Source organism: Medicago sativa, chromosome 6 (assembly GCF_051527215.1).
Source record: "Medicago sativa cultivar Bolivia chromosome 6, Bolivia_mono, whole genome shotgun sequence".
In the NCBI taxonomy this organism is placed as follows: domain Eukaryota; kingdom Viridiplantae; phylum Streptophyta; class Magnoliopsida; order Fabales; family Fabaceae; genus Medicago; species Medicago sativa.
The window spans coordinates 63370630-63395590 of record NC_140754.1 but is presented as its reverse complement, the minus strand read 5'-3'; positions in this window follow the sequence as shown (position 1 = coordinate 63395590).

Below are 24961 nucleotides of genomic sequence, written 5' to 3'. Positions count from 1 at the left end.
TCTGAAGATTTTTCCATCAGCAGCCATGAAGAATGCAGCATGGGTAGTCCATGCTTCTGGAGGAAGAACACTGGGATTCATCATGGTAACCTGGGCACCTGTGTCCATGTAGGCGATAGCCTTTTTTGGATGGGCAAACTTGGAAGCAAGTATTTGAACCTCAACACAAGGAAGTGGAGGAGTAGGTAGGGAGCTAGCTACCTGTTTGAGGAAGTAGACTGGTATTTCATTCTTGTCTCTTGAGTCAGAGTTGTTTTCTTCTTCAGAGTCTTCTTGGAGGGCAAAGGCGGTTTCTCCATCTGCGGAGCTTTGTTCTGAGTATAAGGACTCAAGATCTGCTTCTTCAGGGTTGAGAGAGTCTATCATCTTTGCAGCTTTTTCTGGTTTATTGGGACAATTTTTTAAATAATGTCCCTTTTTCCCACAAGCAAAACATCTGTGACCTTTCTTCTTTCCTCTGGCTTGCTTTGGCTTGAAAAACTCTGTCTTCTTTTTTGTCTTGGAAAGATTTGAAGGTTTTGATTTATGATCTTTTGTTCGTTTTGGCGGGCAATGGTATTTTTCTTTGCATCCAATCTCTAGATAGTTTTTCTTGCAAGCTTTCCCAAATTTGGACTTTTGCTCCATCATTTCTGAAAAGTGTTGGTGTAAGTTGCATAATTCTTCTAAGGCTTCTAGAGTCGTTTGATGAATTTGGCCGAAGGTCATAGAATCAATGTCTCTGCCAGCTGTCTCTATCATTCTGTGAATTTTTGGTTGAAGCTCTTGAGGTAAAGAGGAAACATATGTATGTTTGAGGCTAGGGTCATTGAAGCCATTGAGCTGATAGAATCTTTGAGACATTCTCTGAAAATGTTTTTCCAAGTCCTTGATCTTCAATGAACAGCATCTCATTTCATAATATTCCTGTCTATTTTTTCTAGCAAGAATATCTATGTCTCCAATGAACTCTTGATGCAATACACCAAGAACATTTTTTGTGCCTTCAAGCCTGTGGAACTCATCCTGCCTGAGAGGACTCAGATATAGATACCAATCTTTCAAAGTTTCTGTCATTCGGCAACAAAATTCTTCTATCACTTTGTAAGAGTCTGATCCTGGTTTCATGAGTTGATTGTCTAGCCAAGCTCCGAACTCCAGAAGTTTCTTCCTCCTTTGTTCCAAGGGTATGCCATCTAGATTGAACCATGGTCCACTATGAATCTTTGGTTTTTCAGATGTAGATCCTTCATCTATTGGTTCTTCATAAAAGTATTCTTCGTTTTTGAAGTTAACCATGAAGGCTTCTGAAAGGTCATTCATGTGTTGTTCTTTATTGGCGAGAGAGTCCTGTTGAGACAAGTCTGAGGCAGAGTCTTCAGAAGAGGTATCTGGCGCTTCTTCTTTTTGTCTAGTTGTTATGGCTAATGACCAAAAAGGCTGACTAGGAGGCTGTGATTCTGGGTCTGGCAGATCTGTCTTTCTTTGTCTTGATGGAGGCGGTTCAGTTACTTCTTAAGAATCTGAAGAGGAGTCATGTTTGTAGAATGTTTCTTTACCCCTAGAAGTAGAGGTTGTTACCTTGGGTTTTCTTGTCTCCTGAATAACGGGTCCTTGGCGATTATAGTCTGGTAAAGCAAAGTTGGGATAATAATGAGAAGATCTTTTTGGCTGAGTAAAACTAGGAGAGAAAGCCGGAACGTTGGAGAATGCAGGGGTGTTGGAAAAGTGACTCCTTGTTGGTTCCGCCTTGTGCTCTTTGGATGCTTGAATGAAGTCATCCATCTCCTTCAGTTGTTTCTGCAGAGCCCTGATCTCTTTTTCTTTTTGGTCGAAAGCTTTGCCAAACATTCTTTCATCCAGCATGGTCCTTAGATCATGATCTAATTTTGCCACTTCTTCTTTAAGTTCCTTATAATGCCTTTGCATTTTTTGAGACAGAATTTTAAGATCTTGATCTGTTTCTACCATCTTTTCTGTGACTTTTTCTAACTTATCTCCCATGGTTTGGAGACTTTCATTCTGAGCAATTATGTTTTCTGATTGCCAGTTGAGAACTTCCTCTGCCTGAGACAAATGCTTGAATTTTCCATCTGGATGGACTTCATTGGGTTGTATGAAAGGTTTGGAAGCCCTATTTGTCACAGGATCAATTTTCCTCTCTAAAGCAGGAAATTGTTGTTCATATTGAGAAGATGAAGCTGTATACATGAAACAAGGGATGGGTTCAAAGCATGCTGTGGTTTTGTTAGGTTTGCAATGGTCATGAGGAGACCAAGTGACTAGGTCTGGGTCATCAGGAGGTATTAAATTTTCTTCTCTGAGAATTCTAAGAGCCTCTTCATAGATTGGAAGAGGTGGAGCTTTCTTATGAATTCCTACCCAAGGGCCATTATCTGGGTCAGATCTCCTTTGTGGAGTAGGTGGTGGTTTGCCTCTACCTTTCTTTTTGCTTTTCTTTGGGGGGATGATATATTGGTCTATATCATCATCATGCATCCAACAGTCACATTCTGGATCGCACATGTCAGGGTTGACATCCCAAATGAAGTGTCCATCTATTTTGTCTGTATAGATGGGATCTCCTTTGGCTGTTACTGCATAGATAGGACACCAGTCTTCTTTGAGAATTGGTTTAATCATCATGGATTGGAAAATAGAGGATGATGAACTTGGTTTTTCTTCTACAGGTTTGAAGATGGTCTTGACTGACTTGTCAACAGATGATCTTCTGAAACTGGCTTTCTGTGTTTGTATTGGCCTCCTGTCTTCTTGCATCTTCTCATAATTTGTGATCCATTCCAAAGGAATTAGCTGGATCAATTCTTCCCTAGAGACTTTTCTAGGGATCTGGACTATAGAGGGAATCTCATCTTCTCTGCTGGCAAGAACTAACAGGGAGTCTGATCCACATCCTGTTAGAGGCAGGTCTATAGAATGATTCTGAAGACGGTAGATTATCTGATGGTGCAGGGTGGCTGCCAAGGCTTCTGGTACTTGGTCAGATCCTGTGATCTGGATCTGTACTTTTAGCCTGGTGGATAACGTGGTATCGTTGAGACTCACGTTATAATTAGGAAAGATAGTAAGAACAACGCTACCAGCATGTAGCGAGGTCAAAACCGTTCCTATGACAGCATTCTCATAATGAAGATAGCTTGAATCAAGCAGGGCTATCTTACAGAAGATTGGTTGGTTTTTTCTTCCATGGAGGGAAAGAATCAACCTTACGGCCCCAAAGTGGAGAGCAGTATATCCTTCTGTTTTCCAATGATTTATCAGATCCTGAGGGATCTCTAAATCAACAAACTGTTCTTGATTTGTGGCTTTAAGAGTGCATTGGTCTAGACGAGAGGATTGGATATATTCTTTCATATTTGGGCGGTTTGTAGAGATGAGATTTCTGATAGTTCTAGTTAAGGATTTTTGTCTCTTAAAGATATTGTATGGGCTAAGAAGAGGAGGTATGGTTTCGGCTACTTGAACATCCTCAGGAACATAAGAATATTCAATTAGATTTTCTATTTTATGAGAGTTGGTTTTCTTAAAAGCTTTTGGGAGAGTTATGGCGGAAGATTGGGTGATGAGTTTAGTTGAGCTGCTATCTGTGTTCATGATGAAGAGGGTTTCCTTCCTACTCACCTTCTCTACTATATTCATACCATAATGTACCCCCGCTGTTGGCAAGCAGGCTCTGATACCACTGCTAGCCGGGAGCCTCACACCCTGAGACAAAATATATTTTTAATTAATAAAATGTATTTAAATTAATTATAAAATCGAATTTTATTTTTAAAAGTTGTTTTTGAAATACAATTAAATGTTTCAAAAATCATATTTAATTTTAGAAAACTTAATTATAACATAGTTTTAATTTAAATAAAAAACTGTTTTTTAGTACACTATTTTTGAGTCCCTTCTTTTCAAACAATAGGCATTATTATATTATATTTTCTTTTTTTTAGATTGTTTGATTCCCTTCTTTTCAAACAATAGGCATTATTATATTATATTTTTTTTTTTAGATTGTTCTAGCATAAAACAGATTTTAATTTGTTAAAAAAAACTTTTTTTAATATAAAAATATGTTTAACATAATTTTAATTTAAAAAAAAAACTGATTATGAATACACTGTTTTAATAAACTGTTTTCCTACAATATACCTTTACAGAATATTTTTTATGAAGTATTTATATTTAAAAACCAGATTTTAAAATTTTAAAAATTATAATTTTTTTAAAACAGATTTAGTTTAACAAACAGTAAAAAATATCAGATTTTTTACTACACAAATTTAAAAAACGAATTTCCCTAAATTAAAAAAAGTTTGAAAAAAAACTGTTTTAGATAGTAAATAAACAGTTTTCTATAATTTGAAAAACAATAACATACATATATACCATAAATAATTTGAAATATCATGTAAATAATAACATCCAACATCATCAACATATATCATTCTATATAACATTTATTTATTTGAATTTCGAAAAAAAAAATTAACAGTATTATTGTACAAATTTTTTTTCTCTAGTTTTAACATTTTTTCTGATAAATTATTTTCCTTAACAATTCTATTAAAAAAAACGAAATACATTTGCATAAAATAAAAACAGATCTTGAAAAATTATAACATTATATAAATATATATATATATATATATATATATATATATATATATATATATATATATATATATATTCAAAAAAACAAACATCATATATTTCAAACTACTAGTAAATTTGAAAATATCATCTACATCAATAGTATTTAAAAGTAGAAAAATCACAAAATATAAGAAGTGATTAGAGTTTTACCATGAGAGAAGTTTATGATGTTGAAGAAATCTAGAGTGTGTGAAGGAATTTGAGAAGTAAAAAAATTTGTAAGTCTCAAACAACACAGAGTACACGGTTTTGGCAAAGGTATGGTAATATATAGGGAAAAAAATAAACCAAGCGTAAACACAAGGTTTGGCCCACACAAATGTAGTCAACATCCTAGCCATAGCTAGGTAGCAGCTATTGCTGCAAAATGGCTCTTTTGGCAGGAAAAGCCAGGGCCTTTATGCAATAAACGAGGGGTAAAACCCCTGGCTTGTGAAGTGGATTCAGTGCCTTTGGCACTCGGTACCTTTGTGACTTTGACCAATAAAATTTTGACACATGTCAAAATCTTTTAAAACCAGCTTTTACAAAAATCGACTTAGAAGGTTAAGGATATATAAAATAAATCCAAAAAAAAAAAAAATGATTTTATTACCATTTATTTTAGATCCAAATTATCAGGATATTACTCAAATAAAAGCACAAATCAAATGGTGCGAAGAAACAGCTCGGTACTACCTGAGAGAAGATTTTGATTATTTTCTCTTTAAAGAAAATGTAAAATTAGCTGATTCGTTAAGAAAAAACTTAAAGAAATTAGCTAGATAAATAATGGATGGGCGTATAAATCCATTTGGAAAAATAATACCACAACCATTCATATTAAAACCTAATTATAATGAAATAATTAGAGTAAAAAACCAGATTGATTAGTGTAGAGAAACAGCTTTTTGGTTTCTAATATTTGAAGATAATTATTTTACATACTGGGAGTATGAAAATTTAGCAAATCTTTTAAGCCTTGAAATACAAAGGTTTACACGTGGCTAATAAAGGTGTGAGTGAAAAAATACAAGATATTTTTGAACTATTTAAAAAGTCCAAAAAGTCCAAAAACTATTTAAAAATACTAAGTCCAAATACTAAGTCCAAAAAGTATTTTTAACTATTTAAAAACAAAAACTATAGGAAATGCTTGGAGTTTTATGTCTGAAAAATCAGATTCAGAACTTCCATCAACAACTGAAGAAGTAATAAATCATGTCTTTTCAATTTTGAAAAAAGAATTTGTAGGTTTTGATGCGCCAGAAGCAGAATCAGACCTAGAAAACACAAACATTCATAGAATCCTTAATCTAAGAATCTGTGATATGTGTTATGTTGAACCATTTATATGTGAGTTTAGTAAATATTATTATGCAATATCTCCACAAAAGAGATTACAATATAATCTTTTAGGATTATTCTACAATAAACTTCCATCATCTGTAGGAACAATAATGGAAAAAGTAATCCAAGAACACCTAGAAGTAATCGTAGGATTAGACGATACTCTAGGAACAAGGATAACTGCATTAAGGAAATGGATATCCGAAAAATGCATGGAAAAAACTGCTAAAAGAGAAGCAAAAATAAACGTTTGCTGTGATAGAATTCGAGACAAAGTAGGAAACTACGGTTGTAATAAACCTAGAAGAAAGAAAAAGAAAAAAGGTTTTAGGAAAATAGATCGTTCTGAATATAAAAGAAAAAAGAAATTCCCTAAGAAATTCAATAAACAAAAATATTTTAGAAGAAATAAAAAATATCCTAAAAAGAATTCATGTCCTAAAGGAAAGAAAACATGCACATGTTGGTTGTGTAATGAAGAAGGACATTATGCAAATGAATGTCCTAAAAAGAAAGATTCTAAAAAAGAAACCTTGAAATTAATTTGGGAAGTAGGTTTCGAACCAATAGAATCAGATATAGATTCTAACGAAAGTAGTATTTTTGAATATACTACTGAAGAAGAAATTGAAGAATGAGTAGAAAAATTTTAAAAAATGGAAACCCTAATGCAACATTTATCCAGATAACACTGAATAAAAAGAAAATTATGGGTTACATTGATACTGGTGCCACTTTATGTTTTGCTAGGAGATCCATAACAAAGGAAGGATGGATTAGACTACAAAAACCAAAAGAAATTATCTTTGCTGATAAGAAAAAACACCAAATTTGGTTTGTTCTAAAACATGTTTTTATTAAAATTGAACATAGATATTTTTATGTAAGATCAATTTATGAACATGACTCTGGAATAGATCTGATAATAGGAAATAACTTTTTAAAGTTATATAATCCTTTTATTCAAAAACTTGACACTATAACATTAAATTGGTTTGATGTCAATAACCCAGAAGAAAGTGAATTTGTTACAACAAACATTATAACAAAAAATGAAATTTTAAAAGCAATTTCAGAAAATCTTAATATACTTAGATGTATGTGGGATAAGAGAAAGTTTTACTTAACGGTCGAACAAAATTTAGAATACCACTTAGATCAAGTTTGTTCCGAAAATCCATTAGATTCTATAGTAAATAAAATACAGGATTTAGTTGTCATAAAACTTAAAGACCCTAAAAAAGAAGTTAAGGTTCTATACAAAATCCCTTATTCATCTGATGATAAGGAAGAATTTAAAAAAGAGATAGCAAAATTATTAGAGAAAGGTCTAATAAGAGCTTCTGTCAGTCCACATTCAGTGCCAGCTTTTTATGTCAGAAAGCACAATGAGATAAAAAGAGGTAAGACTCGAATGGTAATTAACTATAAAAAACTTAATGATGCAACTATAAGTGATTCTTATAAGTTACCAAGAAAAGATTTTATTTTTGAAAAGATAAGAGGATGTAATTGGTTTTCATCTCTAGATGCAAAATCTGGATATTGGCAGTTGAGGTTATCAGAAGAAACAAAACCTTTAACAGCTTTCAGTTGTCCAGAAGGACATTTTGAATGGAATGTTTTACCATTTGGTTTAAAACAAGCACCATCGATATATCAAAGATTTATGGACAATACTCTTAAAGGTCTTGACCATATTTGTTTTGTATACATTGATGACATTTTTATTTTTACTAAGGGAAGTAAAGAACAACATGTCAAAGATGTCACAACTGTTTTAAACAGAATAAAAGATAAAGGTGTTGTTTTATCCAGAAAAAAGTCAATACTTTTGAAACAAGAAATCGAATTCCTTGGTCTTATCATAAGAGAAGGAGGAAAACTCGATTTATCACCACATGTTCAAGAAAAAATTCTACTTTTTCCTGATCAATTAGCAGATAGAAAACAAATCCAAAGATTTTTGGGATGCCTAAACTACATTGCTAATGAAGGATTTCTCCAAGATTTGGCAAATGATAGAAATTTTTTATAGAAGAAGATATCTGAAAAAGTGCCATGGTCATGGACACAAAAGGATACTGAGGCTGTAAAATCTTTAAAAGAAAAACTAAAAGTTTTACCACAACTATACAACCCAACAGAAAATAATTTTTTGGTTGTAAATGTTGATGCAAATCAGTTTACTTGGGCTGGAGTTATGAGGGCTCTACCTAATGGTTAACAAAAACTGGGACTAAATCTCAGTGGATATGTTGAGGATGAAACCCCACAACAATCCTATACCATTGTGGGCACAACCCCACAGTTAAAATCAGATATCCCTAATGGGCGATCAGATATGAAATCAGTCTCGACTGATACAAAACTTGATTATTCAAGTAATAACATCCGAATTAAGGATAATGAACTTGTATTGTGCAAGTATGTTTCAGGTTCTTTTAAAGATGGTGAAACAAAATATCATATTAATGAGAAAGAAACTCTTTCTTGTTTAAAAGTTTTGGAAAAATGGCGAATGGATTTAATTCCTTCAAGATTTTTATTAAGAACTGATTCAACTTATGTTAGCGGATTTTGGCGCTACAATTTAAAAGTTGATCATAAACAAGGAAGACTTGTTCGGTGGCAAATGCGCATCCAACAATTCTATCCTTATATTCAAATAATAAAATCAGAAAATAATTGTTTTGCAGATACATTAACAAGAGAATGGAGCAAGCTCTGAAAGTACTCCAAAACAGCCTAAAGCAAAAGGATGAACAGATTGAAATCCATAGCCAAAAGCTGAAACAGCTCTCTTCAGAGAGGGGGGAGATGATTAAAATGATCGAAAGTCTAACTAAGATCATAGATGTTGAAACTCCAACAAAAGAAGATTCAACAAAAAATACTTTGAATGAACAACAAAGTTTTACATCAACATCTTCAGCAGGCTCTATGCCAGAAGAAGATACAAAAAAGTCATGGGCTGACAAAGTCGAACAAGAAGATGAAGAGTCAAAAAATGGTTCAGACCAACCAAGCGATGTTGTCGATCTACAGCCAGCAAAGAAGGTGTATGTCATCTTTGATAGTCCAATGAAAGGCATCTACAACAATTGGGCAATTGCAAGCCTCCACATTAATGGCAAAAATGTCAGACACAAAGCTTATCCAACAATGGAAGAAGCAAAAGAAGCTTATAAGGCTTCCTACAAGGAAATGGCCATAGCAAAAGATATTGGCCAACCATCTAAAATGGAATCTAAAAAGAAGGTTTCAGTAGGCTCAATTATAAATCTCCAAAAAGAAAAAAATAAGATAAAGACCCTTGATGATTTCATGGGGAAATGGAGATGGCTAGCCAACTTCAAAGAAGAACTGGCAATTGAATGTTTTTATCCAGTTAATACCAAACATGGGGTAAAAGCTAATACAGTTCCAGGAATATCCAAGGAATTACTTAAAGAATTCTATGACTACGGAATGCTCAAGACTGTATATCTTGAGGAAAAAGAAGGTTGTAGATTTCAAGAACTCGCTGATCTTCAAAAAGAGATTGGTGATACAGCAAAAAGATTTAATGATTTCCTTGCCAAAGGAAGAGAAATATTTCTCCAATTCGAACAAACATATCCATGGTTCGAAGAAGAAAATAATCAGGTGACTGTAAGGCCAAGAACAATCATAAAGATAGGCATTTCAAACAAAACCTATCTAGAACCAATGCAACAAGTGTTGGATGGACATTAATCTCATTTGTTCAACAAATGAAGCGTTTTTATGATTATCTAATCAAATATGGGTCATCCATTATCAATTATAAAGTTTTATATGTCTCAGATTATTGTTTCATGGTCTGCGATTCAAAGAAAAAGGTCTCTACAGAGCACCTCAAACAAACACTTCAATTCGAAGAATTATTCTCAGGATTCGAAAATGGTCTCCACCGGATCCCAGATGAAGTACAACAGGAGTGTTGTCAATACTTCTCAACCTACAAAGGGCATATCTGTAAATGGTGTGCAAAAGACAAAGTGTCGGCAGAAGAAAAAAAAATACCGACAATTCCAACAATTGGAGATAAGGCAAAAGAAAAAGCCTAGACACGCGTCATGTAGATATCATGATGTAATAGTGGAACCTTATCATCTGAGTCAGATGGGGTCCACTTAGAGATAAGAATCTTATCACTCTAGGTGATAATGCGTTTTCTTTTTCTTTGCGTGTTTTAATTGTCTTTCTTTTTTGCTGTCACGAATAAGGACATGTGAACTACTTGTAAGTCTTATCCTCTTATAAATAAGAGCCTCGATGCACACTTGTAGATACAACTAAAATCAATGAAGTAAGTACCATTTAGTTTATGAAAAACGTTGTTGGGAAAGGACTTCGCAGGATTTGAGGTTGTCATAACCAAATCGAAAGATTTTAAAAGTTTCCAATATCAATAATCGAAAGATTATTTCAAAGTCCAAAAGATCGAAAGATCAGAATCATCAAAAATCCAAGACAAAGTCAGGTATGATTTTAAATACTTTATAGTTTTTACATTTCACAATGGAATTTAGCATGATAAAAGAAAATTCATCTAGTTTTATGGCAGATGTATTAATAGATCATATAGAAAAGGTAGATTTTACCTTAAAACCATAAGAAAACTTAAAACAAAAAAGTATTTTTTCTTTAATAAAAGAAAAACTATCTAGAGAAAATATTCTAAAATATGGAATGATGGTAGGAGAAATTCCCGTACCAATGGAATCAACAGATGGATCTGTTGTGATATCCATAATTGATAAAGAACAAATAAACGAAAGGTTAAAATACTTATCGTTAGAAAAAAGACAAAAGATAGGATATATTCATATATCAACCATCCAAATAATCATAAAAAGTACTTTTATGAAGGAATAAATTCAGAGCTAGATCTTCTTATAGAAGATGCTAGGATGAATAAAAAACATTCACAAATAACCAAAGGTGAAGAAAATTTAATAGGTGGAAAAATAAAATTTGACATAAACTTACAAATAGGTTTTAGTCTAAATGATATAGATCTGGATAGATCTTTAGTAATTCATTATAAACTCAAAGATCAAGATCTTATGAGACCAGGAAATCATCCTTTTAGTATAAGTTATAAGATGAATTATGCACTAAGTAACTCTCATTATAGTGTAGAATTCAGTGGAAAAGAAAAAATACAAATAGATGAACTATTTGCACCATTAGTAAAATTAGAATCACCAATTCTAAAACCACTAAAAAGATCAAAATCTATTATGACAATAGAAAGAACACCTCTTTTAAAACAAGAAGAAAGTACTAGTGAATCAAGGTTTTTACCTCCAAGAAATTCGTTAGATAGTTATGAAAAGAAAAAGGTTGACAAAACTTTATCAGAGATAAAATCTGAACTTTTAAAGATTAATAGAAAATTATAATGCCAGGAATAACAATAAAAAATGAATTAAGGTTATTCAGAATAAAACTAGATACCCTAGTTAACAAAATAGAAGAAAATTTCTTAAGAATAGAAATGAAGAACACACTTTGGGGAATTCATGATTTAATGATTTTACAAATTTCATATATAGATGAAATAATAGAAGAATTAGAAGGGACAGAAAATATTTCTGTTACACAAAAAGAAAGAGCCACAACCCTGTTATGGCCATCTCAAAAACTAATTGAATTTGAACAATCTTTAGAAAAAATTCAAGGAAGCTCCTCAAATATATAATGCCTGGTTTGGGTCTTATAACAGAATTAAAACTCTTTAAAGAAAGATTAGAGAACATAGTCTCTGATATAGAATTTTATCATAGAAGAATTGTCTTAAGACAAATTCTTTTTCATTCTAAAGAATTTGTAGTTTATCATATAGAATACATTGATGATCTACTAAGAGAAATAGAAGATTTAGAAAATCTTACTAATATACAAAAAGAAAGAGCTAAAACAATCTTAAAACCATTTCAAGGGTTATATAAAATCGAACAAATGATAAACCAAGTTCGAGAAAATTCCGCTGGCGATTCTGCCCCCAACCTAGTATCAGAGCCAGTAATACAATCTTAAGGGATAAGCATGAAAAAAAAAATAAAGATAAAAATATTTTATTTTCAAAAAAGACAAAAACTTTTTAAAATCGCATTTTTAAATAACCGGTTTAAAAGGACAAAAACCATATGAAACAATCTGGTTCGTTAATTTTTTTTTTAATGGACACGATTTGTTGAAAGTCACATGACTTTTCCCGCCCAAAAGTCATGGAATCCTGGTCCCCTGGCTTGCAGACATATCAGTTTTTGCAGTGGGATTCCCTGCATAACTACTGTTTGACTTGACAAATCCTACAGCTGTTTAACTTTTGGCAGGTGCGAGGGGCTCTCCCTGTGTATAGCCCTCGGTTTTGCTTCTGAAAAAGCTGGAAAACAAGATTCTTTCAATTCAAATTTTGGCGCTCAAATTTAACACATGGGTTGTGTATTTTTGCGAGGGGTAAACCCCTGTCTTCTTGTAAGTGGTCCCCGCATTTCTTAAAGTCCATTTGTGAGGGGTTTCCTTGGCATTTTCCCTGGCAAATTTGCCAGGGGTTTTATGTCCTTGTTAAAATCCCTGGCAAATGGTCACTTTTCTTGTAGTGCCTAATTCGCAAATTCTCACAAACTAATCCTAGAACATGTTAATTGCAAATTCAGAATTACAGACTTAATATTACCAAATGATAGTCTCACCCATACCTTAGAATTATCGATTGACAACCCTTCTCGTGGTTCTTCTCTCCTCTTGTTCTCTTCTCTCTAAACCTTGTTTTCTCTAAATCCTTGTTTTTTTTGCATATGTTAGTCTTTCAACCTAATATCTCCTCTATTTATAATACTAAATACTCTTCCTAAATCTGTTTAAGCCCAATAACTCTTTCTTCTTTCTATTCTAACCCCCAAATCTACTTACTCTAATAATTCTCATATTCTAATAAATAATAGAATAAAACCACTTAATTAAATACCAACACCTCACATATTTAAAATAAATCACATAAATATAATCTAACTTAATAAAAATAATTAAATATCAAAGTGGGCGTTACAGAAGATGGTTGGAGTATCTTAAGGATTTCGATTTTCAGTTGAGTTATCATCTTGGAAAGGCGAATGTTGTTGCTGATGCTTTGAGTAGGAAGTCGTTGCATATGTCTGCTTTGATGGTTAAAGAGTTGGAGTTGATTGATCAGTTTCGAGATTTGAGTTTGGTTAGTGAGTTGACACCGGATGGTGTGAGGTAGGGAATGTTGAAGCTGACAAGTAATATCTTGGAAGAGATTAAGAATGGTCAGAAGGAATATTTGGAACTTGTAGATCGAGTGGTGTTGGTTAATCAAGACAAGGGTGGAGACTTCAGATTGGGTGAGAACGGTGTTTTGATGTTTCGTAATCGTGTTTGTGTACCAAGTGTTCTTGAGCTTAAGAGACAGATTTTGAAAGAAGGTCACAGAAGTATTTTGAGTATTCATCCACGAGCGACTAAGATGTATTAGGATTTGAAAAGGTTGTTTTGGTGGCCTAGAATGAAGAAGGAAATCGCAGAGTTTGTGTATGCTTGTTTGGTTTGTCAGAAGTCTAAGATTGAACATCAGAAGATGTCGGGTTTGATGGAACCGTTGTTTGTGCCAGAGTGGAAGTGGGATAGTATCTCGATGGATTTTGTCGTAGCGTTGCTGAAGACTGTTAAGGGTTTTGACTCGATTTGGGTGATTGTTGATCGGTTGACGAAGTCGGCACATTTTGTTCCTATTAAGACCGGTATATCTGTGGCGAAGTTGACTGAGATCTACATTGAGCAGATTGTTAGATTGCATGGTATTCCTTCTAGTATTGTGTCAGATCGGCATCTGAGGTTTACTTCTAAGTTTTGGGAGAGTTTGCAAGCAGCTTTTGGAACTAAGTTAAGGTTGAGTTCTGCTTATCATCCCCAGACTGATGGTCAGACAGAGAGGACTATTCAGAGTTTGGAAGATTTGTTGAGAGCTTGTGTGTTGGAGTAAGGTGTCAGTTAGGTCGAATGTTTACCGTTGATTGAGTTTACTTACAACAACAGTTTTCATTCTAATATCGGAATGGCACCGTTTGAGGCTTTGTATGGTAGAAGGTGTAGAACTCCTTTGTGTTAGTATGAGTCAGGTGAAAGTGCCTTGTTAGGGCCGGAAGTTGTGCAAGAGACTACATACAAGGTTAAGATGATTCAAGAGAAGATGAGAGCATCTCAGAGTAGGCAGAAGAGTTATCATGATAAGAGGAGGAAGGGCATTGAGTTTCAGGTTGGTGATCATTTTTTTTAGAGTGAATCCTATAACTGGTGTTGGTCGTGCTTTGAAGTGTCGAAAGTTGACTCCTCGTTTTGTTGGACCGTTTGAGATTGTTGAGAAGGTTGGGATTGTAGCGTATCAGATTGCGTTACCGCCATCTTTGTCGAATCTTCATGATGTGTTTCATGTGTCTCAGTTGCGGAAGTATGTGTATGATGCGTCTCATGTGATTCAAGTGGATGATTTGGAAGTAAGAGATAATTTGACCGTTGAGACTTGGCCAGTTAGGATTGAGGATCGGGAAGTGAAGCGTTTGCGTGGCAAGGAGATCGTTTTGGTTAAAGTGGTTTGGGTTGGACCAACTGGTGACAGTGCCACTTGGGAATCGGAGAGTAGGATAAAGGTTTCGTATCCGGAGTTGTTTCCTTCAGGTAATTTTTGAGGGCGAAAATTCTTTTTAGTGGGGGAGAGTTGTAACAGCTCGATTTTTTCGCTAGATTTATTTTATTATTTATTTATGTGTGTTATATGTGCTCTTATGTGATTAATTGCCTCTGTATGTATTTTTGGTCGGGATTTGTAGAATTCAGTGTTAGAAAGGTATTTTAGTCATTTTGAACTTAGGGGCATTTTGGTCATTTTGAGAGTCGGGGTAATTTTGTAATTTTGCTGAGGATTATTTTTAGTACTTAGAGAGTTGTTATTTTACTAAGCCACTAGAGAGAGTGTAGTAATTATTTTATTAACGTTAAGTGACCGTTAATATTACATTTTGCCGTTAAGTGGGTAGTAACATTTTGGAGTTAGATTAGTAATGTGTTAGGCCCATTAAGACTTTGTGAGCTGAGCCCATTTAGGTGGAACCTATATAAGCTCTAGTTGGTAGAGAAAATAGGGTTTTTACCAACATTTTCAATTGAGAAAAGATAGAGATAGAGAGAAGATAAGGGTTTGAAGAGGAAGAGCTAGAGAGAGAGCTAGAGGGAGGTCAAGCTTCAAGGATTGGAGCTAGGATTGGAGCTAAAGTGAAGCCTTAGTGATGATTGTGAAGAATTAAGGTAAGGGGGTTAGACTTTTATCATAATTAATAGTTGTAGATTCTACCCTAATTCTTTCATTAAGTGGTTAATTTGAATTTAGTTGTAGAAATTCGTGCTTAATTGTGATGATATGATTATGTACATGAATTGAATGATAATTGTGTTATTGTTGTTGAATTTTTATGTTAAAATGTTTAGTTATGTACATGTTGAGTTTTTGTATGAAATTGAGGATGAATAATGTTGTGGTTGCTAGATTGATGATTAATTCATGTTCCAATGTTATTGTTGTTGTTGTTAGATATGTTGTTGTTGAATTGATGCATTGGGTATCATGAATTTGGTGAATTGATGATGAAATTGTTGTTGTTGTTGAAAGTTGAGGAAGTGTTGGTGAATTGATGAATTTTGATGTGTTGATGTTTCAATTTCAAAACTTGTGCATGTTTAAGTGTTTTGAAGCATATATGACCTATAAACATCTTTGGAATTAAGTTTTGGGGTTGGGGATTATCAAAATTGGGATTTTGGGGTGAATAGAGTTTGAAACCCGAATGTTAGAGTCTGGACTGATGAAGCTTCGCTTAAGCGAGCTCTATGCGAGAGTGCCCAGAGCTTTCTGGACACAGTTCGCTTAAGCGAGCTGCAAGCGAGCTCCAAGCGAAGTCTCATCTGCAGGTTCTGGAAGCAGTTCGCTTAAGCGAGATCTAAGCGAGCCCTAAGCGAACGAGGTCCAGTAGCCTCTGTGAGCTGGTCGCTTAAGCGAAGCAGACCTCGCTTAAGCGAACCATGCCCTGTTCAGCCATGTTTGATTTCTCGTTTTGTGCACTTGGGGACCAATCCGAGCTTTCTAAAATGTTTCCTTTGACTTGTTTAACCTCTGTTTATACATTTAATCCTACTGGAACTTCATTTGGATTGAATTGGACTTGGTTTGTGAATTGAACTTAAACTTTTGAAAAATGGTCCAAGAACGCCGATTTTCCGAAAACTTGTGTTCTCTGGAAATTGAAGTAGGATTAAGGTTGTATAATGTTTATATGATTTCTAAAAATGGCTGTGATTGGTTTCATCAAGTCTTAACATGTTTTGCTTTGAAAATGGGATTCTTTTGTTAAAATGACAAAGAGAGACGAACTTTGGGAATTTCAGGATTTCGTCGTGTTTAGCCGGTGAAACGTAATTGTATGCTCTACTGCACTTATATGTGGTCTAGAAGTATACTTAATTGAGACATTGAATCTTGTTTACTTGGTTTTGGTTCAAAAGCTTCAATTGCTTTAAAATGGTGAAGTTATAGACGATCTTTGATGAAAATGGTTTTATGAGCCGAATGCTTTATGAATCCTCTAAGGATAGTTTGATATGATTGTAAGAAGATGTATGAATGATTGTGAGGTGATGAATATGATGTTATTATCATGTGTTGTATTAAATGTAGTTTGTTGAACTTTATGATAACGTTGAATGTTGATGATAGCCGTTGATGATAGCCGTTGATTATAGCCGTTGAATTGTTGTGAACATATGCATTGTGGATTGAGTCATATGTTCATGCACCATATGTTGTGTCGGATGTTATATCCATATTGCCGTTGACTATAGCCGTTGATAATGATGTTTTTGTTGCATCATGGGTGACGACCTTGAGAAGATTTGGTACCACATGCATGTATTCGTCGAGTCTAGGTGAATATCATTTTGGCATGATTCTTAATTGTTGCATGTGAATGATGATTGTTGATGATAAGTGTGTTTGATGAATACATACTTGTGACATTTGGCATTTGATTAGTTGATGAATTATGTCATAATTGAATATGTGACTTGATGAATTTGTACATTGGTGAATTTGTTGAAAGTTGTGATCTATGTGAATTGGTGTATATGTACATTGGTGGACTTTGTTGATGGTTGTAAATAATTGAGTTATGCTCTAATTGCATGCCTTACTTGTTTGTGCTTATACACTTGGTGAATCAATTTGATGATAATTATTTTGGTGTTAGTGATGAGGCAAGAATTGTATATGTGTATATATATGAAGTGATGATTCATTTGATAATGATAATTGCTTGCTTATAACTTTGTATGATGATGTATGGATGACCATGGCATGTATATTTTCGGAGATGTATGATTTGTATCCACTGCGACTGTTGAGATATTTTTATACATGCATGTTGTTTGGATTTTTTGTTAAGACGTAGCGTCTATTTCTTGAATATATGCTTTATTCGCGTGTTTTATCGCTTTAATAGAAATAGGGCGTTACAAGTTGGTATCAGAGTCGTGGTCAGTCTTGCCCGGACTAGTATTCGTTGAATTTCCTGTTTGTATGCGACATGTACGAGAGTACTGTCGGTACTTGTTGTGTTGTTCCGTTCTTTTAGGTGGGTTTGAGCGTAGTGGGGGAGTAGCACTTTGCTTCAGGTGTGTTTGGTCTAGCAAGGGGAGGTATCTTTGGCTGCAGAGGCTCGGTTGGTTGTGGTTTGTGTTAAGGTTCCTGTTGATTTTGAGTTGGATGATGTTTGCTTCCTTGAAGGAAAGTAGTGAGAAAGGAGTTGGCGATTTGTCAGCAGTGCAAGAGTTTCCAGAAGTTTTTTCGGACGACGTTACCGAATTACCGCCAGAGAGAGAGGTTGAGTTTGCAATTGATTTGGTACCTGGAATGAGTCCTATTTCGATTGCGCCTTATCGGATGTCTGCATCGGAGTTGGGTGACTTGAAGAAGCAGATGGAAGAGTTGCTCGAGAAGCAGTTTATCAGGCCGAGTGTTTTTCCGTGGGGTGCTCAGTGTTGTTGGTTAAGAAGAAGGATGGAAGCATGAGGTTGTGTGTGGATTATCGGCAGTTGAATAAGGTGATGATTAAGAATCGGTATCCGCTTACGAGGATTGATGATTTGATGGATCAATTAGTTGGTGCAGAAGTGTTCAGCAAGATTGTTTTGAGGTCAGGATATCATCAGATTAGAGTGAAGGCGGAAGATATATCCAAAACTGCGTTTCGAACGAGGTATGGACACTATGAGTATTCTGTTATGCCATTTGGAGTTTCTAATGTGCCAGGTGTCTTCATGGAATATATGAATAGAATATTTCATCCTTTTCTGGACCATTTTGTTGTGGTGTTTATCGATGATATTTTGGTGTATTCGAAGTCAGAAGAAGAGCATGCCGAGCATTTGAGGATTGTGTTGGGAGTCTTGAAGGAGAATAAGTTGTTTGCTAAGTTATCGAAGTGTGAGTTTTGGTTGCGTGAAGTGAGTTTCCTTGGTCACATGATTTCTAAAGGTGGTATTGCAGTAGATCCGTCGAAGGTTGATGCAGTGTTGCAATGGGAATCACCTAAGTCTGTTTTTGAAGTTAGAAGCTTTCTTGGTTTGGCAGGTTACTATCGGAGGTTCATTGAGGGATTCTCTAAGTTGGCGTTGCCATTGACGCAGTTGACTCGGAAAGGACAAGCTTATCTTTGGGATGCTAAGTGTGAGAAGAGTTTCCAAGAGTTGAAGAAGAGGTTGACTTCAGCCCCAGTGTTGGTTTTACCGAATCCGAAGGAATTGTTCGTTGTGTATTGTGATGGTTCTAAGATGGGTCTTGGTGGTGTGCTTATGCAGAATCGTCAGGTTGTGGCTTATGCTTCGAGGCAGTTGAAAGTGCATGAGAAGAATTATTCGAATCATGACTTGGAATTGGCGGCAGTGGTGTATGTGTTGAAGATTTGGAGGCATTATCTGTATGGTTCTAAGTTTGAAGTGTTCAGTGACCATAAGAGTTTGAAGTATTTGTTTGACTAGAAAGAGTTGAATATGAGGCAGAGAAGATGGTTGGAGTATCTTAAGGATTTCGATTTTCAGTTGAGTTATCATCCTAGAAAGGCAAATGTTGTTGCTGATGCTTTGAGTAGGAAGTTGTTGCATATGTCTGCTTTGATGGTTAAAGAGTTGGAGTTGATTGAGCAGTTTCGAGATTTGAGTTTGGTTAGTGAGTTGACATCGGATGGTGTGAGGTTGGGAATGTTGAAGCTGACAAGTAATATCTTGGAAGAGATTGAGAATGGTCGGAATGAAGATTTGGAACTTGTAGATCGAGTGGTGTTGGTTAATCAAGGCAAGGGTAGAGACTTCAGATTGGGTGAGAACGGTGTTTTGATGTTTCGTAATCGTGTTTGTGTACCAAGTGTTCTTGAGCTTAAGAGACAGATTTTGGAAGAAGGTCACAGAAGTAGTTTGAGTATTCATCCAGGAGCGACTAAGATGTATCAGGATTTGAAGAGGTTGATTTGGTAGCCTGGAATGAAGAAGGAGATCGCAGAGTTTGTGTATGCTTGTTTGGTTTGTCAGAAGTCTAAGATTGAACATCAGAAGCCGTCGGGTATGATGCAATTGTTGTTTGTGCCAGAGTGGAAGTGGGATAGTATCTCTATGGATTTTGTCGAAGCGTTGCCGAAGACTGTTAAGGGTTTTGACTCGATTTAGGTGTTGACGAAGTCGGCACATTTTGTTCCTATTAAGACCGGTATGTCTGTGGTGAAGTTGACTGAGATTTACATTGAGCATATTGTTAGATTGCATGGTATTCCTTCTAGTATTGTGTCAGATCGGGATCCAAGGTTTACTTCTAAGTTTTGGGAGAGTTTGCAAGCAACTTTGGGAACTAAGTTGAGGTTGAGTTATGCTTATCGTCCCCAGACTGATGGTCAGGCGGAGAGGACTATTCAGAGTTTGGAAGATTTTTTGAGAGCTTGTGTGTTGGAGCAAGGTGTCAGTTGGGTCGAATGTTTACCGTTGATTGAGTTTACTTACAACAACAGTTTTCATTCTAGTATCGGAATGGCACCGTTTGAGGCTTTGTATGGTAGAAGGTGTAGAACTCCTCTGTGCTAGTATGAGTCAGGTGAAAGTGCTTTGTTATGGCCGGAAGTTGTGCAAGAGACTACGGACAAGGTTAAGATGATTCAAGAGAAGATGAGAGCATCTCAGAGTAGGCAGAAGGGTTATCATGATAAGAGGAGGAAGGACATTGAGTTTCAGGTTGGTGATCATGTGTTTTTGAGAGTGAATCATGTAACTGGTGTTGGTCATGCTTTGAAGTGTCGGAAGTTGACTCCTCGTTTTGTTGGATCGTTTGAGATTGTTGAGAAGGTTGGGATTGTAGCGTATCGAATTGCGTTACCGCCATCTTTGTCGAATCTTCATGTTGTGTTTCATGTGTCTCAGTTGCGGAAGTATGTGTATGATGTGTCTCATGTGATTCAAGTCGATGATTTGGAAGTAAGAGATAATTTGACCGTTGAGACTTGGCCCATTAGGATTGAGGATCGGGAAGTGAAGCGTTTGCGTGGCATGGAGATCGTTTTGGTTAAAGTGATTTGGGTTGGACCAACTGGTGAGAGTGCCACTTAGGAATCGGGGAGTAGGATGAAGGTTTCGTATCCGGAGTTGTTTCCTTCAGGTAATTTTCGAGGGCGAAAAATCTTTTTAGTTGGGCAGAGTTGTAACAGCCTGATTTTTTCGCTAGATTTATTTTATTATTTGTTTATGTGTGTTATATCTGCTCTTATGCGATTAATTGCCTCTGTGTGTATTTTTGGTCGGGATTTGTAGAATTCAGTGTTAGAAGGGTATTTTAGTCATTTTGAACTTAGGGGCATTTTGGTCATTTTGAGAGTAGGGGTAATTTTGTAATTTTGCTGAGGAATATTTTTAGTGGTAAGAGAGTTGTTATTTTACTAAGCCACTAGAGAGAGTGTAGTAATTATTTTATTACCGGTAAGTGACCGTTAATATTACATTTTACCGTTAAGTGAGTAGTAACATTTTGGAGTTAGATTAGTAATGGGTTAGACCCATTAAGACTTTGTGAGTTGAGCCCATTTAGGTGGAACCTATATAAGCTCTAGTTGGTAGAGAAAATAGGGTTTTTACCAACATTTTCAATTGAGAAGAGATAGAGATAGAGAGAAGATAAGGGTTTGAAGAGGAAGAGCTAGAGAGAGCTAGAGGGAGGTCAAGCTTCAAGGATTGGAGCTAGGATTGGAGCTAAAGTGAAGCCTTGGTGTTGATTGTGAAGAATTAAGGTAAGGGGGTTAGACTTAAATCATAATTAATAGTTGTAGATTCTACCCTAATTCTTTCATTAAGTGGTTAATTTGAATTTAGTTGTAGAAATTCGTGCTTAATTGTGATGATATGATTATGTATATGAATTGAATGATAATTGTGTTGTTGTTGTTGAATTTGTATGTTAAAATGGGTAGTTATGAACATGTTGAGTTTTTGTATGAAATTGAGGATGAATAATGTTGTGGTTGCTAGATTGATGATGAATTCATGTTTCAATGTTATTGTTGTTGTTGTTAGATATGTTGTTGTTGAATTGATGCAGTGGGTATCATGAATTTGGTGAATTGATAATGAAATTGTTGTTGTTGTTGAAAGTTGAGGAAGTGTTGGTGAATTGATGAATTTTGATGTGTTGATGTTTCAATTTCAAAACTTGTCCATGTTTAAGTGTTTTGAAGCATATATGACCTATAAACATCTTTGGAACTGAGTTTTGGGGTTTGGGATGATCAAAATTGGGATTTTGGGGTGAAAAGGGTTTGAAACCCGAAAGTTAGAGTCTGGACTGATGAAGCGAGCTCCAAGCGAAGTCTCATCTGCAGGTTCAGGAAGCAGTTCGCTTAAGCGAGCTCCAAGCGAGCCCTAATCGAACGAGGTCCTGTAGCCTCTGTGAGCTGGTTGCTTAAGCGAAGCAGACCTCGCTTAAGCGAACCATGCCCTGTTCAGCCATGTTTGATTTCTCGTTTTGTGCACTTGGGGACCAATCCTAGCTTTCTAGAATGTTTCCTTTGACTTGTTTAACCTCTGTTTATACATTTAATCCTACTGGAACTTCATTTGAATTGAATTGGACTTGGTTTGTGAATTAAACTTAAACTTTTAAAAAATGGTCCAAGAAAGTCGATTTTCCGAAAACTCGTTTTCTCCGAAAATTGTAGTAGGATTAAGGTTGTATAATGTTTATATGATTTCTAAAAATGGTTGTGATTGGTTTCATCAAGTCTTAACATGTTTTGCTTTGAAAATGGGATTCTTTTGTAAAAAAGACAAAGAGAGACGAACTTTGGGAATTTCATGGTTTCGTCGTGTTTAGCCGGTGAAACGTAATTGTATGCTCTACTGCACTTATATGTGGTCTAGAAGTATACTTAGTTGAGGCATTGAATCTTGTTTACTTGGTTTTGGTTCAAAAGCTTCAATTGCTTTAAAATGGTGAAGTTAGAGACGAACTTTGATGAAAATAGTTTTATGAGCCGAATGCTTTATGAATCCTCTAAGGATAGTTTGATATGATTGTAAGAAGATGTATGAATGATTGTGAGGTGATGAATATGATGTTGTTATCATGTGTTGTATTGAATGTAGTTTGTTGAACTTTATGATAAAGTTGAATGTTGATGATAGCCGTTGATGATAACCGTTGAATTGTTGTGAACATATGCATTGTGGATCGAGTCATACGCTCCTGACACTTAGCTCTATCATAATCTACAGGAAAATTCAAGTTTCAACCATCCCAAAACCATTTCTCCCAAACCTCACATAATCACTTATTTGCAAAAACGCTTAAACACCGACATTTCACACGAAAAACCCGTTTTCTCCCAATCGACTCGACTAACACAACCACAACATGAAAACATAAATTCTACCAATTCCAATTCATCCAACAACTTCAAAAACTCAGTCAACAACCTCATATATCAAAATTTCATTTGGGTCCTTCACATGAACAACTTTGCACAAACTTCACAAATTTGAACAACAACAACAAATCTCATCATAATTCATCATTTCAATGATACCCATTGCATCAATTCAACAAAAACATATGTCAAGATAACAACAACAACATTTGAACATGAATTCATTCACAATTCTACAACCACAACTTCATTCATCATCGATGTCATGCAAAAACATATCATATTCATATCTACCCATTTTTACATACAAATTCAACAACAACATCACAATTATCATTCGATTCATGTACATAATCATGTCAACAACATTAAGCACAAAATTCTACAACCAAAATCAAATCAAGCACTTAACCACAATTATGTAAAGAATTAGGGTAGAAATTAAACTAAGGATTATGAGTAAAGCCTAACCCCCTTACCTTAATTCTTCACAATTATCAACTAGGGCTTCACTTTAGCTCCCAAAGCTTGAATCTCCAGCTCCCTCCAGCCTCCTCTAGATCTTCTCTCTTCAAACCCTTTTTCTCCTCTTGTTCTTTTCTCTCTCTACCTCTATGTCTTCTCAATTGAAAATGTTGGTAAAAAACCCTATTTCTCTACTAACAAGAGTTTATATAGGTTCAACTAATTGGGCTTAACTCACAATGCCTTAATGGGCCTAACCCATTTCTATTCTTAACCCAAAATGTTACTACTCACTAAACGGTAAAATGTAACACTAACGGTCACCTACCGGTAATAAAATAATTCACCACAACCCCCTAACACTTAGTAAAATAATACTAGCTCTCACTAAGCACTAAAAATAATCCTCAACAAATTACAAAATTACCCCTACTCTCAAAATGACCAAAATACCCCTAAGTCCAAAATGACTAAAATACCCTTCTAACACAAAATTCTACAAATCCCAACCAAAAATACACACAGAGGCAAATAATCACATAAGAGCACATATAACACACATAAATAAATAATAAAATAAATCTAGCTGAAAATCTGAAGGTGAGAAAAACACAAGAAGGGGGGTTGAATTGTGTTTTGAAAAATTCTTCAATTTCTCCTAAAAACTGAACACACTGATCAGAGGCTAAGTGAGACAGCTTCTGAAGTGATGATCAGAATCTAAATGCAGCGGAATAAAACAGAGAGAGAGAGAAGAAGAACGACACAAAGCAATTATACTGGTTCCTTCCACAATCCGGAAGTAGTCCAATCCCCCTTGCACTTCCAAGGAGATTTCACTATGAGTAATATCTGATTACAAATACTCAAGCACACAAGCAAGAGACTTCCTTTGCTCAAGCACACAAGCTAGAGACTTCCTTTGCTCAAGAACACAATCAAGAGACTTCCTGCTCAAGCACATCTGCAAGAGACTTCCTAACTAAACAAAATTACACAGAAAATTGTTTAAGGTTGAACACTTGATATACAATCAGAGGTGCTCACAATACAAATCAGATACAGACTCAATGGACTTAAGAATTTCTAAGATATGACTTTGAGACACAGATATTCTAAGTGAATGCAGAACAATTTCATCAGAGGTTTGGCACTTGTAAAAATGTTATGAGTCTTTCGTTCAGCGTTCTTGCATTACCAAATCTCTAGGTCTTCACTCCTTTATATAGAGGTGTGAAAGAGACGTTGTGAAATTGCCAGCACACCAAAGAGTCGTTGTTGAAGCTTGATCTTTCACCAATGATCTTTTGCCTGATTTGGTTGTTGTCCTATGAAGAACCAATTTGAAATCCATTCCTTATCCAAAGGAACATATATGCAGGCGAGATCGTATTCTGGAGCTGTTTTCTTGTCTTGTAGCGTGGACACAAAACAGAGTAGTGGAGAACGTGGTTGTACAATTCGTACAA